The 22,429-nt window shown below is 38.9% G+C and overlaps 1 protein-coding gene across 1 annotated transcript in view; it reads left to right on the top strand.

The window, feature by feature from the left end:
* LDLRAD4 (low density lipoprotein receptor class A domain containing 4) overlaps positions 1–22,429 on the top strand; it is a 294,512-nt gene that overhangs the window by 22,650 nt on the left and 249,433 nt on the right. Inside the window, exon 2 of the mRNA XM_082479515.1 lies at positions 20,400–20,530. The gene's annotated coding sequence lies outside the window, so the exon portion shown is untranslated. The remainder of the gene's footprint in view (positions 1–20,399; positions 20,531–22,429) is intronic.

Raw genomic sequence — 22,429 nt, 5'->3', positions numbered from 1 at the left:
GTATTGGGGAGTGAGTCAAAGGAAGGGTGATGTGGGTGAATGGGTGATGTGAAGAATAACTATGAAGAAATAACTTTCCCTACCATTTTTTTAAGGCTGACTTAAAAACAAATTAAAAAGTATCCCCTTTGGTTGGAGTTGAACTATGTGGTGCTGGTCATTGACTGTTGTGTGACCAGGCTTCCATGTAGTTGCTTAGGCTGCACCTGATAAGATACATAGCTTCTGACTCTCTTCGTCTTATGCAATTTGTCAACGTTACGCTGCAGGTTCTTGCAGGGAGACTGTACATTGCCAGTGGGGCTTGAAGACCTGCAGAATCCAGAAATCCCTGGATTTCTACTCTTTTAACAGAGGAAATGGCTAAGCTAGTACAATTATTTCACTTTAAGCCATCAGGCTAAATATAGAAATACTCATTGTCTGAGAGTTAGGCCAAGGAATTAAAAAAACAACAAACAGGTTGCTGTAAAGTTAGCCAGTAACCTGTGTGATCACTCTTACTAAATAACAACAACATATGCTGTCATATAAAAGTGGAAAGGGATCTGGAATGCCTGGATAAAGCAGACTTCTCTGTCCATCTGTCACACAGGCTAATGAGTAACTTGTCTTTGTTCTTGTGTTCAGTAAGGGTGGCCCTATCAAAGTGTCAATAAATATTGTTAGGAATATAGAGGACCCATGGGGTTTTCGATGGATCGGAGCCAGTGGCATGGCTGCATCTTCTGTAATTGTAATGGGGAGAAGGGGAATCCTGAAGTACAAACAGAGTTCTAAAACACCTTTTGGTCACTGTCTTGAAGGACAGCTTCATGTTAAGGTCATGGCTTTTTGATGTAGATGCAATCTAGAGAGGAGCTGACTGTCTCTGAGTTGCACTGCCTTGCTTGGATTGGAAAGTGCCTACCCACCTGTAGCTCACGTTTGCAGCAGCCACCACTGTGTAAAGGTGACTGTTTCAGATTTGCACAGCTCAACTTTTTGTCTTTAATTTACTCAGTTATTGCTCGTCACTTCAAATTTATTTTTCCCAGTGCTAATTAAGTACACTAATTTTAACTGTCTGCTGTAATGCAGCCTATGGTAATTTCTTAGTGATCTAATATCTAATCTGTATCTCCATTAGAAATTTTGTCCTGTGCATTCTATTTTTTATTCTGCTGCGTTCCAGTAGTCGGGTATTCTTTTCTTTGGAAGTGGCTGAAGCACCAGGATTCTTGTTCACATGCTGCTTCCTATGATAAGTTGTGTAAGGTAACATCTGTGCTGTACAGACAGAGCTGCAAAAGAATATGGGGTGCATCTGCCTCCCTGCTTGTCTCGGCTTGCTTCTCTTCCCCCTTCTGCACTTACTTAAGGTCTGTCTTCCTAGTGCCAGTTTGCAGTCTGCGCTAGCAACTCAATGAAACTGAGGTCAATCTCTGAGATACTCCACAGTGATCTGTCAGCATCAGGTTCATTCTGCTGTTGGTGAAATGTGAGTGAGGTGGTAACATTGGTAGAGAGAGAGCATGGAGCTGCTATGTATGGTAAAGCACTAGAGAAAAGGAGTCAGTGGAAGGAAAATGAACAGGTCAGAGTAGGGTCAAGATTGACCGAGAGAATGCTGAAGGTCTGAGGTGAATATGGGAGAAACCAGTGGATAAACCAAGAACAGAACACAGGAGCGGTGAATTATGACCAAGAAAGTGTAGATGCTATTAAAAAATATCCAGAAATGGTGGTGAGGAGTTCTGTTGTGTTTGAGTTGTTTTTAATTCTTCTTATTTTCCAAGTCAAGAAATGTGGTTATAGCTGAATTTTACCTGTAGTTTACTCATTCACATCCAGCCCAGGCCTGCACACTTACATTACCCTTCATGTCTTGTGCTGTTTTGGGTAGACTCACAAATGCATTGAGGTATGCTGCTGCTCCAGACTTTTAGCTACTTGATTCTGGGGTAGACGTTGTACACCCATCTTAGTTTGCCAGAGCATTTTGTTCCCTCTGCAATGAAAAGGGAGAATAGAACATGAAAATGGGATTCACAGCAGTCAGTACTATGGCTGTGAAGCAGCAAATAAAAAACCCTGAAGGGTGGTGTCTTCATTTTGGCTAACAAATGTCAGATGTTTGCCAAATGGCAAAAGCAGGAGTCTTGGTGAGAAGGACCACACTAGGGGAGTTTTCTCCACTGCTGGGTGTCCTCGCAGGCTGCCCCTCCTTTTCTCTGCTTGGGGCTCTTGTGTCAACTTAAACAGGAAGGCTGGAAAGCCCTTCTGAGGGGCTTGTTTTACATTGTTCATTAAGGTACTTTCCTAAAAAGTAAGATTGGACTTTAGGACGTGAATTTTGCAGAACTAATTGCCCTTTGATTGAATGCCTCTGGTCATTAATGGAAATGTAACGGGTTAATGTTCTTTGAGGCTAAAAATGAATGGCTGTGGTGGGAGAACAGTCGACTTTCCCCTGTGTCATGCTGTAGACAGACTGCTGCTTCTCTTGTCAGCCTCTGATGTGACTTAATTAATTGTAGTGGAATAACTCCTGATCTATAATTAAGTGAGAAGGAAATTGAACTGGACAATGTGAGAAACTCCCTGTGTTGTTGCTTATCATTTTGAAGAGAAATGGAAGAGTTCGCATATCTTTACTGCCGGTCTGTCACCTTCAACATGAAATACTCCTAATTAACACTGTTTCAGAAAAAAGTTACTAGGTGTGCTGTGTAGGTTCAGGTTTACTTTCTCTCTAGCTGGTTACTTAAGAACTGTTACAATCTTAGGAGGATACCAAAAACTGAGTTGCAAATTTTTTGGATTTTTCTTCTTTTTTTTTTTTCTTCTTAAGACATACTGTGCTAATATCCTGCAGTTAATCACTGCAGGATCCTCACTGGTGGGGAGGTCATACCAAAGCCCTGCCTACTGACATGCCTTGTCTGCCTTCTGACTTTTGGATTTGCTTCATCGTATGGGGAGACCGTGTCTAACATTTGACTGGAGCTGTTCTGGGTAAGATTCTTCTTTTCAGCAGATCTTTTGCTACATACATAAAGAATTATACAACAAGAACTACCAGTGTGAGGACTTCCATACCAGTGCAGCAAGGTGGTGGTTATATTAACTGTGGGAAATAGCAACCATTTCTGGTCCCCCGGTTAGGTGCGTGGCCTTTACAGGAGCAGTGCAGCTCTGAAGGTGGAAGCCCGTCATTCATGTGTGAAATGAAATATAAAGAAGTGAATTAATCTGAATTAATTTCCCAGGTTCTTTTTTAAAATCTTGGTTTAGGAGTCGTCTTTTTCGATAGCCAATTATTTTTTACTGTATCAAGGTAAATTTTAGTACTCCAGCCCACTTGAACTGTAATGAAAATAGTTTGTCATCTGTGTGAGAAAATAAAGTGTATTTTTCCAAATATTAAATTAAAAGGTAACTTTGAGGACATAGTATGAGTTAGAGCTTGAAGAAATATAAATTACTGACTGTTGTGCGTATCCCAGAGTACTTACTTTGTTCTGTGTGCATTTAGCCTCTTTTTTGTTCTTAACTTGTGGAATAATCAAATTGCAGCCTTAATAATATTTCTCCTTTAGATATTAGGAACAACAGTTATTAAATATCTGGTGGCTTTAATTTTTAAGTTAGTTTCTCTTGAAATTCACAGGTTACTTTACTATGCCATGGTTTCTCAAATTCATTAATTTTCACTAGCTGCTCCTCATGTTTAAAATAGCAGCACTTTCACTATCAAATACAGTCTCCAATATTGACACACATGGCTTTCTTTTTACATTTATTGACTTACCATAACTACTTGGTATGTTTTCAAAGCTAAAATACATGATTTAGTGAAAATAAGATTGTGAGTCTGTAATTGCATGGTTAAGAAATATTCCCAAAGCTAAGATGATGCTAAATACTTCATTTGAAAATAGAAATACTTTATTTTGCAGTTCAATAACTTAATTTTTTCTTAAAAGTAATCACAGTTACTGTATGAAAGAAAACTAATATTGACATTTGTTTTATTATTCTGCTTTAAACAATTTAAACTTTTTAATAAAAATGAGGTTGAGCTTTAAACTGATCCTTGGCTTCTACATTTTATTATTTAAAACATTTTTTAGTGAGTTATTTGAATTAAGGACTTGCCCTGGACTGAATGCAGTTGAAACCTTTGCCGTGCTGAAGTGGAGTTTTTGCACAAGCTGTTAATAATACCTGATATAGACCTAGAGAATGTAAATAATTATCTGTGTGTTACTTCTCTCATCACTCAGTTTCTGGAACAACAAAAATATTGTTGAAAATACCTTGAAATGGAGGCAAAAAGGTCAGCTGCAAAGGATGCATGCAGGGTGGATGGCAGAGCCTGCAGAGGGGACGGATTGCATGGGGAGGGTCAGTTTGAAGCATAGTTTAGGTACTCCAATTTCTAGTCAATGTGGGATCATTTATAACATCAATCTGGTTTACAGTCTGGTTAAAATAAAATAAAATAGGAATCTAATTGAGAGTGCAGTTATTTGGAAAACGGTGTATATTCTTATCTAAAAGCTATTTCTTACTTTTGCCTTGGATAAAAGCATTTGTGTCGGAGTGATGGAAAAATGGTATGTTTAACAGTTCATGAAGTGCAAATTTTAAAATACATTTTCTGATAAAAAAATATATTTTTGGTAGTGTTTGTACAGAATACAGAACTGTATTCCCATATTTTCTGTAGATATTATCAAATGTTTGAGATTGATATGCTTGGGAAGGTGGTGAGGGTGCAATAAAGGAAAATAAACTTGTGATGAAATGTCTGCGCTGAGTGGTTAGAATTTTGTTTAAGCTTGGTGGAATTGTGAAGTGTGTGTGTCATGTCTAGCGATGTGAGAGAACAAACAAATTTCCAGTTATCCTCAAGGCAGACACTCAGCTGATGTAAACTATCACAAAACTAATGATGTTAATAGAGGTTTGATTATGTTTCTCTAACCAGTGGAGAATCTGTCCTTCTGTCCCCCCCATCCCCATCCCCCCCCCCCCCCCCCCCCCCCGATGCTGCTGTGGTGTCTGTTAGATTTGAGCCTTTTTTAATTAAGGAATTCTTGGTGTTTAAAAACGGGTGAATGAACTCCAGGTGAGCCTATCCTCTCACCGAAGCAGTGATTCCCACTTTACTTTTACCCTTTCTATAGAAATGTAACTCTTCTTCCTTATATTTTTCCACTGGCTCCATCAACATCCTTTGAGGTCACACTTTGACTGACTTAGTCCAGGATTGCACCTCAAGTTCCATAAAAAGAGAGGACAACTACTGCTCAGTCGTCTTTAGAGAGGGGCAAGTAAGAACAAAATCCCGATTTGGCAAATTTAGAACCAAGGATGCATTTTACATGTTACAAAAACATTAGATGCTACATGGAAGTGAGGCACTGTTTTTTAAGGGTACTTATTTGTGTTTTGGTTTATTTTTCAAATTTTTATGTCCAGGATAATTTGAGACAGCTTCTGCATTGTTAAAATAGTTTAGACTGTAAATAAGGCACCATAGATTGGGACTAGCTAAAGATTCAGTTGTGGAAGTTCATGTAGATGACCTTATTTTTGTCAAAGTTTTTGGACTGTAAATGGCTAATTTTGCATTCTACCCAATGTAATTTATTTTTTTGCTTATTCCTAAGAAGTTATAAAATTCTCATTTTGATATGTTCTTCTAAATGTTTTTATTTAAAAGAGTTAAAAGGAGCAGAGAGAAGTATCATATTGGAGTAATTCTCAATAAACAATTGATTTGGAACAAAACCATCCTTAATAAGTGTCCTTTGAAGATGACCTGTGATTACTACCCACAGTTTTGCTGTCATTTAAGCTACAGGGGACATGTGTAACTGTCTTGCCCAATTGATGAGATTGGATGGATGATTGAATGATGAGACTGCAAGTCAGGTCTTTAGCTTGTCAGCTCATGCCTAATTCACAGTGACAGTGTGCATGCAAGGCAAGTGTCTGTATTCTGTCATATTTAAGCTTCTAGTTACAGCCTTCTCTCTGTATTAATGCTGTAGATTCTCCAAAACAAACTGGAGAACTAAAAAATGGACAGAAAGGAGTGGGCAATTTTTGTATATGTCACTTGTTTTTTTCCTGTGTCCTTCTTTTAATGTTTCTGTATAGAAATTAAATATTAAGGAAGTGTTACCCATTAACAAAAATGTTTAATTGTTTGGGTAAACGGTCTGTGTTTTTGTAAAATATATTTTCAGTTCACTGCCTGCCTTTGCAGTTTCCAGAGCTTCTTGAGTCTGCTCTCTTCCCTTTTCCTTGGGATTTTCACGTTTCTTTTTCTGCCCCTTCTCCCTCACTTGGCTCTCCATTGTTTTCATCACTGAGAATTGTGTTGGTACCAGAAAAGTTAAAGTGTCATAATCAGTTCTGACTTCTGCATGGAGCTGACTAATTTGCAGGTAGTTCCATATACTAAAGCTGCTGAAATCTGTCTAACAATTTATGTTTTAAAATATTTCCCTATTTTATTGTAATGATTTTACCCTTGCTGCTTAGCAGAAGCCTAGTGACAGGAAAAGAGAAAGTAGCTGTCTGGACCTGTTTGTTAAATGAACATCAAAAAAAAGGCAAGTTGTTAAATGAACATCAGAAAATGCAAACATGAAAATGCTGTGACAAGAGAAAATGGTTTTAAAGCATTACTGGTAGGTTAATACAATTCAGATGGAACTGTTATCTTCTAGAAGTTATCATTTTAAGATTGATGGTTTAGATTTTTATAAGATGGTGAAAAATTCAGATGCAGTTACTAGTGAATCACTTTTTCCTTCAATGTCTAAGTGGTTTCACAGATGAAGCTCTTTAGGATGGCGCTCTTTATGAGAAGATACTCCACATTCATAAAACTAGGATTTTTTCACTCATGTGATTTGCTTCAGTGTTTTCTTAGTGATTGTCACGCCCTCATTGTTGCAGGTGACTCTGTGGTGCTGGCTCACTGACTGTCTCTCAGCCAAATAGTTACCTTTCTCCAGGCAGTCAGTGGCAATAGGTGGTAGGTTTTTTTCCTGTGAATAGGGTCTGCATAGAGGCAGCAGACGGCTTTTAATGCTGTCAAACAAGTCAGAAATGTAGGCGAATACTTGAAAACAGTGCAAATCATGTGACATAAACTAGTTTTGAGTCCTAACTACTCAAACAGATACCACTTCTGCAGATGCTCTGCCATTGTCTCAGAGGAGTAATCCTGTCCATCAGTGCATCCAATGCAAAGTGCCCTGGTCATCCAACTGAGGACTTGGACCCCTTGCCAGTTTAGTGCTGCTTTAATTCATTAGGCTGGTTCCACAGTCTTACTTTGCAATATTTATTATGTAAATCATATATACTATTGGTTCTTTAGATTATTCATATTTTCTCTAGCTGGATGAGTAAGTATTACACAGAAGATTTTGGAGGTTGCGTGAGCTTCAGAATTTACAAATGGGGTGAAGTTTTGTGACATGGTTGACTATTTGTTACATCATTCTGTGCTCTGTGCACGTGAAGCTGCCTTAATGTAGCTCTAAATGGGAAGATTGGGCACATAGTTGATAAATTTCTTTTGGTTTACCTTTTTAGTAGACTGTGTATTTTTTCTTCTCTATCTCAATGAAGGGGCCAACTCTGGACTCAACTGTAAATACATGTTCTGTTTTTCCTTGAAGGGTGGAAGTAGCAATGTGTGACCTAACGCAGTCTCCTCTAAGTCATATGTTACATTCTGTATGTAGAATGTTTGGCCTTACCTATATATTGATTGGCATAACCAAAACTGTGATTCAGCGCATAGGTTTTAAGGAAGCATGAATATAATTTTAATGTTTTAAAGGTATTCATGGAGTCAAATTAGGATTCATACTGTCAAAATTGTAGAAGTGTGGACAGATAAAATGACTGCATTTGCATTCATCTGATTTCACTACAGATTAATAAAATGTACAAGTCATGAGGTGGTGGTGGTGTGACTGCCTTATTGGAAAAGGTCTTTGGGATCAGAGTAGCAGGAAGTGTAGAATATATGTAATGTAGTATGTAGAATATATGTAATGTATGGGAATCAAATGAATAATATAGGATATCAAGTGTAATACAGTGTAATGGGAGTATTTTTTTATGTACCGAGATACAGTTGTGCTAAATTTGCGTAACAGGCACACATGGGAAAAATCTAGGTTTATTGCAGACAGTTTGACAAGTATATATGTATTTTCCACAATTTTCTTTAAAAATACTTGGTTGAGTTTTTTACTTTCTTTATTTTGGCTTTTTATTTAGCAATATTTAGTTAGAACTGTACAATACCCATGTGAAATGATGTGTTGTCAGGGTTTCTATCACAGAGCTCTTGAGATTTCTTGTAGGGTAAAGTTGGTTGCTTTTAGAACGTGTTCAAACCACAGATTCCTACATACCTACAGAGAGAAATTGTACAAGAGAAACTCCTTAAATCACAGGAGAATGTAATTCCCATTAGGGTTGTGCTCAGTCTGTAGGGTTGAGGTGTTTGTTTCTGACTATATGTCTGAGTCGGGATACCTTAATTTATGTTGTTCATGCTTACTTTAACAAGAATTAAATAATTGGCTGTTTGAAAATTAGTGATGAGTAGATATCTTTGTTTTCTGTCCTGTGTCAATCATAAGACAACACTGGAGTTACTTGTTGCTTTATCACTATTGTAAGTGAGCACAATATACATAGTATATTTGAAAGACGTAGGAAGGTTGAGAGTTTTATGTAATCTATCTAGCATATTGGTGTATTTGCAAAGCAGGAGTACTTTCTGCAATCTGAGGATTTCCACCAGTGTACATTCTGTTTGTATGCTACTGGGCCAAAAAAGGAGTCTCAAAACCTCAGTATCTTTAACATGCCATCCAGAAGTGGCTATTAATTTTTATGATTTTCAGGATTATAAGATAAACTGCACTTCTGCAGGCATTTTTCAGCCGTTTGAAACAATTTGCTACAGAAATTTACATTATTTTAATAAAACTCATGCTTCTAACCTAGTATGGCATCAGTTGGCACTGCAAAAAAAAAAAAAAATCTTCCTCTGAGTTAGTCTGCCTCATTTGGTTTCTAGAAATTACTATCCAGTGCTTTGGTACCTTGTTAGAAATAACAGGCAGTTACAGTCCCTTTTACTTGACAAATGAATACATTCTTTCCTCCTGCTCTGTTCACTGAAGATTTCTTTTGCCCATCACGTTCAGATCTAGTGCTGCAGCTGTGTTCAAGTGGGCCAGTAGAGGATAGCAGGAGGATTTGCTCTCCATTTTCCATGCAGTGGCTTGGTAGGGCATTGATAAGACTGGTTGGAACCTGTTCAATCAGGACAAGTTACTTCTATCTTGCAGGTCTCTAACGCTGCCTGCTGTTGTCCAACTGTCTATCCCATCCTTATTCCATCATACTTCCTTGTAGGATTCATTTCCTAGATTAAGAAACAACAAGTGCTGTTTCTTTTAATCCCCTAAATCCCTTTTCTGTTCTGGTTTCAGGGATGGGTTTAGCACTGTTTTCTACAGATGCACAGATGCATCATGTTCCAAGCTCCCCCTGTCAGTCATTTAGCAACTCACTTTTTCCTTTCGAAAGAGTGACTCTTGATCTTCCCTTTCAGAACCCCTGCCATGGTTGCTGCAATCACACACTCTCTGAGTTCTTGTTAACTCAAGTGTATCTCAGTTTTAGAGTGTGTGTATATATTTGATTTACGGACTTTTTTTTTTCTGCATCTCAGGGGGCTGCAAAGGCTACTGAAGCAGCTTTCCAAATAAAGTCAGCAACAAACGTTGACTTGACAGTCCTAGCAGATAAAGTAATTGGTCCACCTGCAGTTTGCAAGTCCTACACAGGCTCTACTAGGATGCCCCAATTCCTGATATGGAGACTAAATGATAGTTCACTGTTGAACCTGGTGAAGAATGTGAGGTCTTATGGTGAGATGGTGTTGTGAGGATTGCTTGTGGCTTGTATTTGCCAAGAAATGTAACGGTTTATGACATTTATGTGAAGTATTTAACTAGTAAATGATTTTGTTTGAAAACATTTTTAAATTGTATAGATACATTGCAGATGAAAGCTCTGGAGAATGAAATGCACTGCCCATTTGCTCTGTAAACCTGTTTCTAAAATCCTCGGTCAATTTGTCTTAATGGTGAGCCAAGGAGGAAGGTTCTTTTTTGCTTGCCTGGAACAGCTTCTTCCATTCTTCTGTACCTGGACTCTTCCTGAACTCTTCTCAGCGTCTGCTTCCTCACTGCCATTTCTTTTTTATCCCCATTGTTTGAGGAGGGTTTCTTTTATAGTGCTTTGTGATGTGCCCTCTTGTGTTTCTCCAGGGCTTTCTACGTGCTCTCCATACACTCCCGTCATTCCTCTGCTGGGGTTGTTACGGCTGCTGCCATTTTCCCTATGTACTGCACTAAAAAGCTGGAAGACACCAGTTTCAGGGCTACCTATGGAGCTTCCATATTTTGGTTTCTTAAATATGATGAATGAGGTTTGAATTCAAGATCAGAGGCGGGGGCTTCATCTGCTTGCAGTGAAAGATCAGGGGTTGTCACAAGCAGAACAGTGTGTCCTGTGTGGGCTGGCCCCTGGGAGCAGCTCTAGTCTGCAGCTGACTGTCTCTGAGTCGGTGGTGGGGTCCTGGACGTGGGTCTCCTTTTAGTCTGCTTCAGGTGATGGAATTGGTCACTAGTCATGATAATATACTAGCCAGTTGTGCAAACACATCTGGCACTTGCCTTCTGAAAAAGCCATTTTGGGTGTGTGGATGAGGACTTGCTTTGGTCGTACTGCATCTGTGCTGTGGTCCGGTGTGTGAAATGATCCAATGCAACTGCTGGTTTGGCATGTGTAAAGCACAGGAGAGATAGTTCTACTTCCCAGGGAGGCAGATGTGTGAGTTCTGGGATATGTGGAAGTATCAGTCCTAGCGATGAGAGGAGAGCACAGAGATCTTGGAGTCCTAGGTGCAGCTCGCAGTTCCTCTCAAAGAGGAAATTTACTTTGTGGAGGAAGGTTTCTCTTCCGCAGTTTGAGCTTTTCCCTAGCATATGGGTAGGTAGGAAGAGTTTGCCAAATGTGTGATAGTTACATAAAACACGCAACATCTGACAGATATGAAAAGAGTTACAATAAATGACTTCTTAGCACTCTCTCCCTGAAAAAGCTAAACAAAAGATAATAGATTTTCTTTCCCATTTCTGGGGTCCTTTATGTTAGTGTGGAAACTCTGGCTGTAAGCATGGGCTAACAATGGCTGGATCTATTTGAGAGCTTTCTGCGAGGCAAGTACTATGCTATTTTGAATTAGTGTTTTGTTTTTATTTGCCATTGCTGTTAATACTTGCATATATGTGGGAGATTATTTCCCATATCTCATCTCCTTTTCAATTTCTGCTTCTGTTATAATCTGGAGATACTATAGGCTGATTGAAGTTCTCAGATTTTTTTTTTTTTTTCCTTTCTCCCATTTTTTAAAGCTGTACTAGGTTTCTGAAGGATAAAGTGAAGTTAAGAAGTAGAGTTGTATTTAGGAATTGAGGATTATATTGCTTTACTGAAAATATTTAGCCAAGTTGGTGGTTTGGAAATATTTTCATGAGAACTGCTTGAACTAAAAGTTACTGAGACAAAATTCCATAAAAGTAACTGTGAACTCCAGTTTATGACAGGGTCATTGTTGGCAGCCTGCAGTTAAACTTTCTGTAGCTGCAAGAAAGGAAGAATTATGGATCAAAGTGATCTGGATTTTTTTTTGGCAATTAAAAGAAAAGTTAACATTTGGATTTGAACCCCACTGTCACTCATTCATTTCCATTCAATTTTTACTCTGTATCCTTAATAAGAATGACACAGAGGTTGGGAAGAGACACTTTTTTCTACTTAAAATTGGTTCCACAGGATGGAAATTTGGCAACAGACATGGAAACTAAGCAAATCTGTTTACAGAGCTCTCTGCCTCTCTGTACAATGAAACCAACAAGAAAGCTCAAATAAAGAGAGATTTTAATGATGAAGCCACACTTTGTTGAAATTTTTCTTTGTGCTGCTTTCTTGGTCTTTTAACATGTTGATAAACTAGTTATTTGGTGTGAGATGTGATGTAAATTGAGGGTGCCAGTACTCATCTTTTGTCCTGTGCTTTTCAGAGCTTTTGGCCACTGTTCACACGAATGAGCCAGATACAAAAGAGTTTGGAAGTGGTGATACCAAAGAAGCTGAGGGTGTTGCAGATACTGCTAGGATAAATGTTAGGAGAGAACTTTTATGAGAGGAGTCATTGCAGGTTTCAGACATAAATTTAAGTGTTGGGCTGTGGCCACTGTTAATGCAGGAACACATGGGAGCAAGTGGAATCAGTTTCCCATCTCTAACTCCTACAAATCATTGTCAGATGTTTTCAGAATTGAGGTGGGTGTACCTGTGCCCTCTGCGGTGTGCTAGCAGGAACAACAAGGATGGGAAGCTGGAAGGACACAATTCACTGCGCTGTTAACTTAATGATAAGGGAAAATGAGCCAATAGGGGATGGAAAGGAGTCTATTAATCTGGTAAAGAATCAAGGAGAAAACTTTGGAGAAGCTGTAACTTGCTGACTAACAGCAGGAAAAAATTTTAAATTTTTAAAATATTTGCTTACTTTTTGTTCCTCAGATTAAAAATTGTTAGAAAGATGAATAAAGTCTTCATTGAAGAGTTACAAGAGGAGAAATTGTTGTTATTGTGCCCGTGTCACTTCTTACTCATGTGTGGAGCCATATATAAAGGGGAAAGGTTGGTGGTACCTTAAATTCCCTGGCTGTTTGGCTTCAAAATGAGCAAATGCTTATGGGTTCAGTTTTTTTTAAAGGCAGAAAATTACATTCCTTTGTTCCCTAACCTTTTGTCTGCAAAGATGCAGAATTCCCCTATTGCAAGGCTAATACCTACTTCATAACGCAATATTTACAAACTTATTACTTACCTGAATGAGTACAAGGTCTGCAGGAAGAGTCAACTTCTCTTTTACGAAGGAAAGTGCTACCTTTCAAACTTACTGAAGCCCTTTGAGGGGGTGAATGTGCAAGTGAATAAAAAAAGACCTGGGTGGCATTCAGAGGTCTTTGACAATTTTCTTTACCAGGAGGAAGCTGAGCATGAAGAAGGTGGGTCATGTCATCATGTAATACATGGGTAGAAGATGGGAAGAATAAGGTAGGAATAAATTGCCCCCTCTGACAGTCACCAGTGTAGTTGGACTGGTTGGTGTATTCAACATATAAAAAGTACACTGGAAAAGGGGCTTGCTGATGAAATGAGAAAGTTTACTGATGATACTAACTTGTTCATGGCAGTAAGGTTGAAGTGAATTAGGAGTGAAGAATAAGACAAGTGCCTGACGTGGCTGTGTAACTGAGTAGTAGAACAGCAAGTAAAATTCAGTGCAGATAAATGGAAAGTGATCTACATCAGGAAAAATAACTGATTCCACTAAAAAATTATAAGCTTTGAGCTGACTGCTACCATTAATGAGTCAATTACCAGGTTATGATAAAAAGCAATGTAAAACAGGAACTCACTACTCTACAGTGATCAGAAAAACAAATCAAATGCTAGGAAGTATTAATAAAGGAATAGAGAATTAAACAGCATCCTTGTTGCCACTGAGTAATTTCATGGCTCACCAGCATCTTCTATAGTGTGTGGGAAAAATTTGGAGAAAGCAGCAGTCACAAGAGATGCGGAAAGGCTTATGTACAAATAAAATTGGGACTCTGTATGCTGGAAGGAAGAGACATTTTCTTGAGGTCTGCAATATTGTGAGTGATGGGGAGAGGGTGCACAGGTTCAATTGTTTGCTGTCTCTCCCAACACGAGTCCTAGGAGGCATCAAGTAAAGTAAGAGTGAAAAGCAAATAGGAGAAGTGGGTCTTCTTAAAACTTCGTGCCAAAGAATATTGTGTTTGCTGAAAGTCTACACGGGTCTGCTTTCTGACCCTACATGCTCAAAAAAAACCCCATTTTTTTCTGTAATTGTATGTGTGATGTAATGTGTAGGTGCCCTTTGAAACATTAGTGTTTTCTGTGGTCTTTTGCGCTTTTGTCTAGCCTTGGATTTCCTGCAGAAGGTAACTATCACAAGCCTATAAGGTAAAGTGAGATAAGCTAATTTAGCTGAATTGAGTGGCATCCCTACATGTGGAATCCTTTTTTAATGTGCAAGGAAGCCTTTTTGATTTTTTCTTATTTAGTCTCCCAGCTTCCTCAATTACTTAAGAGGATGCAGTACCTTTACTTGGATTTTAAAATGCAGTCTTGGATTTAGTTTCAAGTAAATGTATCCACCATGCCCTTTGTGCCTAGAAAATAACTTTCTCCACATGTTTGAGAACTTCAGTTGTGCACATAAGAGAAATACTTCTAGTTATAGTGGTGTGGGTTTGTTGGCAGCCCTGGATTCTCACTAAGGCATTATGCCTCTTCAGGCATGCGTGGTGTTGTTAAAGAAGGTGAAATTGGGCTTTAGCCCTCAAACATGGCAGGTTCCTTTTCAGTGCATTGCCAGCTGCTTCTGAAGTGGTCCTTCTTTAACCACTGTTACTGAAATAGTGGGTTCCAGGTTTGGTGCAAAAAAGCAGTTGTTCATGCAAAGAAAGCTAGGAGCTCTCTGCCTCAGTATTCTCATCTTAGCAGCAGGGCATGGTTTTCTTGGATATGCCTTTCCTGGTTTTGGAGCTCACACTGTACGTTGCTGTAACAGCAGGTCTTCTGTTGAAAGCAGAGGAACAGTGACAACACTGAAAGCTTTTAGGGGCAACTCCCCACACGTACCTGGGTTGGGTGAGCTTCCTTCCTTCCCTTCTTCCCGAGGTACTCATCTCAGTAGCACCATATGTTATATTCATGTTCTAAATGCATGCACTTGCCTGTGTTTTGTGCATGTTCTGTGTGGTTTGTGACTCCCCCCATCCCCATCCCCAGTGGCTGAGTGAAGGTATTCTGAACCTTCACTCAAGATGTTAACAGTCCTCCTTGGCAGCCTTGTCAGGGAACCATGGCCTGGCCTCTGCTGCTTGCACTGTCACATCCTTGCTCCTTGTGCTGTAGCTGGTCTGGGGATTTCTGTTTCCCGGACCAGCTGGAGAGCTCAAGTGTGCACACGTGAGCCTCCATTGCTCACTGAACTGTAACAAGGGATGTGTTGTTTTACCTAGTGACACTGCCTGGGGTGATTCCTCACAGCACTGGGAGACCTTCATTTCTATCCTGATGGGAACCTTCTCTTTTAGGAACCATCTTTCTGGCAGCGTTATTCATCTGTGAAACGGGCATTGGCGTTTTACCCTTTGCAGTTATGCAGTATCTGGTGTGATACTTGTGTGTGATGGACTTGAGTCATGTTTTGTTTCTGAAATGAGAGACAAATCTTGAGATGGTCCTGAACACAGTTGCAGAGAAAGTACAAATACCAAAGTTTAATGGAAGCCCAGGTTTCCTGATGGTAACTTGTTGTGCTAACAGCAGATTCATTTGTTTCCTAATTAATCAGAAAGAGTGTTCTTTTTATTTCAGCCATCTGGTGGAGAGCATGTTGTTTAGCTTCTTGCTTCTGCAGATTGGAGCTACACAGGAAAAAGGATGTTTCAACTTCTGGTTTTGGCTGTTTTTATAGGTTGAGTCAGTATAGAGCATGTTAAAACATACAGTGATCAGTTGCAAAGTTCACCTCTCAAGGACTGCAAAAATTTAACTTAAATTGTCTTTCCTGAAAAGACAAGATGATTATATTGACGGTTTAATTGCTTATTATTACTTGTTTTATTCCATGAAATCAATTGTCAAGACAAAAGCGAAATTTCCATAGTGAACTGCAGAACTGTTCTAGGATACTGAATTTGTTACTGCTTTGTAGAGAACGTGCAATGTCGCTTTTACATTTCTTCTTTGGATTAATGTCAAAAACATATTGCCTGTCACACAGTTTGTCGTTGTGTGCCATTAGCTTGCTAACTCCTCACAAGGATCTTAAAACATTGCTTTTTTTTTTTTTTTTTTTTTTTCCTCCAGAAGTCCCTTTAGCTCAGCCTTTCTTTGGAAGCTATATTGTTCTTGTGGAATATTTTCCAAGGAGCAGTCTGTCCCTATGTGATGTTTACTGTATTTTTTGCCTTGCAGCCAGCAGATTTTAGTACAAGCTTGCCTGGGGGTGGCCTTGTCCTATTTTCCTCTTAGATGGTTCTGGCATTTATAGAGCTTGAGAGATCGTGCTTCTGAATTTTCCAGTCTGAAGAGCTCGAGCCAAAACAGCAGGGGAGATAGCAAACCTGTACGTTGTTTGGCTTACGGCAGCTGGGCCTGTTTTTCCTTTGACCTAAAGCAGTGGCAGATTTTCTTGGGGTTTAGGAGGAGGAGGGGGGAAGTGAAGAAGAGGAAAGAGACCAGTTTTCCTCACGTATATCTCTGTACTTGAAAAAAGCAAATGTCCCCCCTCACATTTTTGCAGTCCTAGCAAAGGTAGCTCAATAAACTCCAAGCTACTTTTACATCACATGTAGAGATTTTCTTTGCATTAGTTTATGAAAACTAATTACTGCTGAGAAAAGGGACTGCACTTTGTTTTAATATTGTGTTAACATTTTGAGCAACAAACTCTTTTTATGTTGTAATACCATAGCGCTTGCAGGATGGACTTTTTATTAGAGGACCGGCTACTTTGCGGTTTTTAGTGATGTTTGATAGCTTCCCACCAACCTGTATTTTCTCCCTTACGTCTTGGTCAGTGAAAGAAACTCTTGCTAATTAGGACCAACAGTTTCTTCTGGGAAATGAACTTTGATGAATGAATGTGGGAAGATATGAAATACCCCACAGGTGGGTGGCTCAGACAACATAACTCTTCGAGTTTGGCCTTGTGCTTGGAGAGCCATAGTTGTCTGTAAACAGTGTCTCTGCAGTCATCCCCTCTAAATGAGGTTGCTGGTGGAAATAAATTTCACTGTTGCTGCCTTTTACATGTCCTAGTCTTGTATTCATCAGCAGATGTTTCAGTTAAGTTTTGCATTTATGTAACAGAAATATTCACGGAGTGAATTTATTTCTACAGGAATGGTTTTGTGTGTGATTGTTAGAATCCTACCTAGGCTTATGAATTCCAAGAGCATAGGAGAGTTTCCTAAAAAGTTTGTGAGAACAACAGTGAATGTTGAGGCTTTAGTACATGTTTGAAGTGGAACACAAATTAAGACTGCCTATGTGTGCCAAGCATTTCCAAGGGACTCATAGTGATTAAACCAATCTAAAAAACTTGATTTCTCTAAAAATTGATAGGATTCCTGCTAGTCTACACTAGGGTGGGACAAACAGGTGACAGATCTTGAGCCTCCTCAGCTGAACATAAAGGGAAAGAAAGAAAACATTCATCTTTCTCCATGTTCTAATATTTTCTCTTTTTATATTGTTTGCTTCATAGTTTTTCCTTAGAGATACCTGAGGATCTCCATTATGACTGTTGTAGGAGAAACTATTGTTTCTGCTGTGGTTCTGGCAAAAGATGATAGTGCAGAAGCTATGTAGCTGCTCCTTCTGTGAGGAAGCGTTTACCAGCTTCATAGTGCAAATGCTCCTCCAGAATAAGAATTTTCTTAATTGACAATTTTGATAAATTTCCCTCCCCTCCTCCTCTTCCCGTTTGCAGTCCTCTGAGTCAGTCAGTGACATAGCCAAATCACATTTCATCTTAAAGGGAAGGTTATTTGCACCTGTAAATGGATGCAAGAATCAAGGGGAACATAAGTCAGAGCAGACACCTTAGTCTGAAGGTTTCCTGTTGGGATAAGAAGGGTCAGCAGAGAGTTGGTGGTGTAGAACCAGCATCTCTGGTTGCTCTTGGCCAAGTAGTGGGAATGCCTCAGGCTGTCAGAGTGGGCCAGGAAGGAGCTGAGCCTTTCAAAAAATAGGCTGGCTTCAAAATTGTTAGGTGTGTTATGTACGCAAGTGGTCCAAGTTTGCGTAGCTGTTCTGTATTTATTTTCCTCTCTTCTTTCCATTTCACAAGTCCATGTTGCAGTATGAGGCTTTCGTTACTTCATAGATTAACTTGTTACTCCCCTGTCATCTGATTGAAATATCCTCCCATTTGCAAGCTTCACTCTTTGTGCATAGGGAGACTGTTTAAATGCATTAAAAGATAAAAGTAATTTAATCCATTCTGAGGTGCTAATTTATCTAATTTTCCTTTAATAATCATCTCTTTTCAGTACCTGTTTCCTTCATCTAACGTGAACTTTTTCTGCTTTTTTTGGCCTTTGTTCTACAAATCCCAACAGGCCCTAGTTAATTTGTTTCATAGTTTCCGCCTTTTTTTCAATGACTGTCCAAACTCTGAAGGCAAAACACAGGCAAAGGACCCTCAGACTTCTGCGAACATTCTGTCTTGCACTTTAGTGCTGCTCTTCATCTCGCTTTTTGACTAAATAATAATTACTGTAATTTGTCTTCTGATTTTTAACACTTCTGCTATTTCCCTTAAGAATAGGTTTCATTCCCTTGTTAAACTTAGGGAGGCTATAATCACGACTTCCTACTTTCTCACTTCTTTTAATATTCTCAAGAATGTCGTCTTTAACATTAAGTAGCAGATCTGGTAGATTCTTTGCTGGTATTAATCGCTGCGTAACTAAGTGCCCTTGAAAGTCAGTTATGTAAATGAGCAGCCTTGAGTTGGCCATAAGAGCAATGCTGGCTTGAGTTTTAATTTTATAATTGTGGAATTGGAACATAAAATGGTTCTTTAAACCTAAAATAGGATAGAGTCATATTCTTTATTAGACAAATTCTAATTGCATGGACTATGATGTATCAGTTGTTTTAACATTAAGTTTAGGTGATCGTTTTGCATGCAGGTGAGCACTTTAGATACAGTTATTATTAGGAAAAAACCTTGTATCCAGTTGCTGCAGGTGTTTTTAGTTGAGTACTTAGAAAGAAGTTGCTAATTTGTTGTGGCTTTAAAATACCAAGTAGAGTCTCTCTTGAAATATGGTGTTTGTGTCTGTGTTTTTCCTTTCTTCTTAACTTACTTATCATAAAAGTTGCAATTCTTCTGTAAAGGTTCCTTGTATTTTTTACTGAAGGTGTGTCATACCTGAGCCTCTTGGCTTATTAAAAAGTACATGAGTTCTGGACAATGGAGAGCAGGTGCATCATCCCAATAATTGTTTTGTCTGTTCAGGTAAAGGTTATTTATCACTACATACAATATATGAAAAGAGCGGTGGATGCGAAGTTATTTGCAAATACAGGCTTGGCAAACCTCCTCTGGAATTCGGAAAGGGTTTTCCAGCTCGACTTAGTCATTTTTTCCCAAATGTCTTGGCATAACTGATCACTCAGGAGTGACATATGGTGGAAACATGCTCTGAGGGACAAGTCTCCCGGATGGTGCACAGCACCACACAAGATAGACAGATGGTGGCTTATTCAACCTTGGAAAAAGTTTAATCCTACATATTGGCACGGTGGCCTGGGTACTGAGAGAGAGGCACACACATGCCTGTGAAATCTGAGGCAAAGCTTTACTTGCTATTACTGAAAGAACTAGAAGGATTGAGCTGATGTTATACAGCGTGAGTATCTGCAAAATCGTGTTCAACATGCTATCCAGAAAAAATGATGTTCCCTAGAAAAGTGGAAATCCTAGAGTTAGCAGAACACTGCAGAGAATAAAGTTTGCTGAACTTTCCACTGCTTTTACTAGACTAAAACATCTTTATTCAGCAAAGCTGTTGAGTTACTTAACTTAGCCACTAATAGCTGTTGATTAATTGAAGTGTCTAAAAGGAGAAAGGGTATTTTATGGTTTTCATGGGTGTACTTATGTTTCAAGGGTTTCTATTGGTTTTGTGAAGTGTATTAGCACTTCACAACGCAGAAACTGTAACCTTTCTCTTAGGTAAGTTTAAGCAAAACATTACAAATTCCCTGATGCTAAATTTAAATTTATAGGAGAAAATGCAAACTATACATTATAGTTGTTTGGGTTTGTTTTTTTGTTGTTTTTGTTTGTTTGGTTGGTTGGTTTGTTTTGTTTTGTTTTTTAAATAAGCAGGAGAAGATCAGGCCTTTCACTTTAATATCTTTGTGTTTAAGACAGTGAAGAGAGAGACAGAATAACTGACATGGAAAAATGAATCCTGGGTGCTGCTTGTTGAGATACCTACAGACGAACAAAATCTGCTTTGAATTCTTTCTGGAAACCCAGTAGTGATTGATCTTCTGGACTCAGTGCTGTGTTCTGTAAGGGATTTGAAAATACTGACCCACAGAGAACATGAAGGATTGCCTGCCAAACTGTTTTCCCCGTTTTCTTTTTCTTGTAGATCATACTCAATATTCACAACTAGAAGGAAAAACAAGAATATCCTGACTCTCTGGACTTCAAGGATATCAGTATATTGCATTGGATGAGCGTAAACTAGACAAGACTTCTTTCTGAAAGAGTTCCAGAAAGGTAAATGTAATTCAAATAAACTCATCTTTTACCAGTAGAGGAATACTTTGGTCAAATGAATCTCATGCCGGTAACATTTCAGCCATACCATACCACAACATCATGATATTTTTGATACATATTTTATAGCAATTATATATATGTATGTGTTGATGTGTGCATAGATATATATCCATATACATAGCTATAGCTAAACCTTAATAGTAATTTTTAGATATTGGAAGATTTTGGGTTGTTTTGTGGTATTTTTTGTGGAAATATATTGGTTTCAAGTAATTCTCTCAGGTGAAAGAGTTGGGGAAGGAAGAGGGAAAGAAGTGAGATGCCCAGCATGTTGGTAATTATTTGCCTGGATGTGGAAGACTCAGATAATGTTTCTGTTCTCGCTAATGAGAGAAGTGACTTAAAAATGAGATTCTAGCTGCCGAACTATAAAGTCAAATGGTTCATTCAGCACTGAGTGATACATACTTTTCAAATGTGGTGCAGTGTGAGAGACGCAGAGTGCTGCAAAGAGAGAGACTAATTCAATAACCTGTTTAGGATATGCATTGAAGAAGTAATAGATGTCCAATTCTTGCTTTCAGCTGAGGGTGCTGTTGTGTAATGTAAAGCTATGCTTACTTTTGGGCTAGTAAAAATAAACATTCACTCTTCCTTAGGATGTGTACTTGTACAAGTACTTTCAAGTACTTGTTTTCTTGTCATCCTTTTCTTTGTTTTGCTGTGCTTCATTGGGTGAAATGGTGACCATATCATAGCCAAACCTGAAGGCCTGCAGTAATTAGTACAGAACTAGTGTACTCTTTCCAATTTCTTTTTTTTCCCTTCTACTATAACTAGTTATTATAGGACTTAGTCAATAAAAAAAAAATAAATAATTGGATTTAGGGCCCAAGTGCACAGTCAGTAAAATATGACACATCAGTTTACTCCCTGTTGAGACCCTACAAGAGTTTCTTACATGCTGCACAGAAGGAGTGAGTGTTCTGGTGGCCCATCCAGCCCCCTATGACAGAGTCCTGCCTTGCTGTCATGAAGCATGCTTGTGGGCCTTCCAAACATCATTTATTTGTGAGAGAAAGCACTAGAGTCTGACGAGATGATTAAAATTCTGCAGGTCCACAGCTGACACCTTTTTGACCCAGATCTGAAGTTCAGACTCGTAAATACTCGAGTCCCTTGAAATTTTAAGTTATGCTTCATAGAATTGCTGTTTTTATAATTTATAAGCTAAGCGTGATCATATCACCGTTGAATTGCTGAACGTCAGTGTGTGTGAATCAACCATCTGCTGTCGGGGCTGAGTCTTGTATCTCCCTGGCCAGTGACAGTGGAGGTCATAAAACCATGATGACTCTCAGTCACATGGGAATAGTTAGAGGTAATAACATGGCTGTGTCCAAAAAAGCCACTTTTCTTCAGCCTACTGGTAGTAATGACATTTGGAGGACTGAAATGGAGGAATAGGAGTTGGAGTAGAGGAATGGAGACTGTGTGAAGACAGAGATGTAAAAGGTTTGGATATTTGGGAGGAACAAAGGCTGGCTTTTGTAGCAGGGTTTTGGAGTTAATTATGGAACCAGATGCAGAATGGAGAACCTGTCTGCACAGGAGAGAAGCAGCCTTCAGGATCTGGAAGAGAAGCTGCACGTAGTAGAGATTGTTTTAGAGAGCCCTGATCCTAAGAGTAGTAAGGAAACTGAGATACAAAATGCATGTAGTCTTACTTTATTTTGTCTAGACTTGTGTACTTTGTGCACTTCCCAAGTGGAGAGTGATTGGGTATTTTGGAACTCGTACAAAGCCTGTGCATGTTTTGCTTCAACCACTGAATGTCCTGGAAACCCAGAATACCCACAAGGTTAGATCCTTGTGTTAAACTTGCTGTGAAATCTG

The sequence above is a fragment of the Vanellus vanellus genome (assembly GCF_965231255.1).
Source record: "Vanellus vanellus genome assembly, chromosome: 2".
Taxonomy (NCBI): domain Eukaryota; kingdom Metazoa; phylum Chordata; class Aves; order Charadriiformes; family Charadriidae; genus Vanellus; species Vanellus vanellus.
This window is presented reverse-complemented; position numbering and strand designations above follow the sequence as displayed.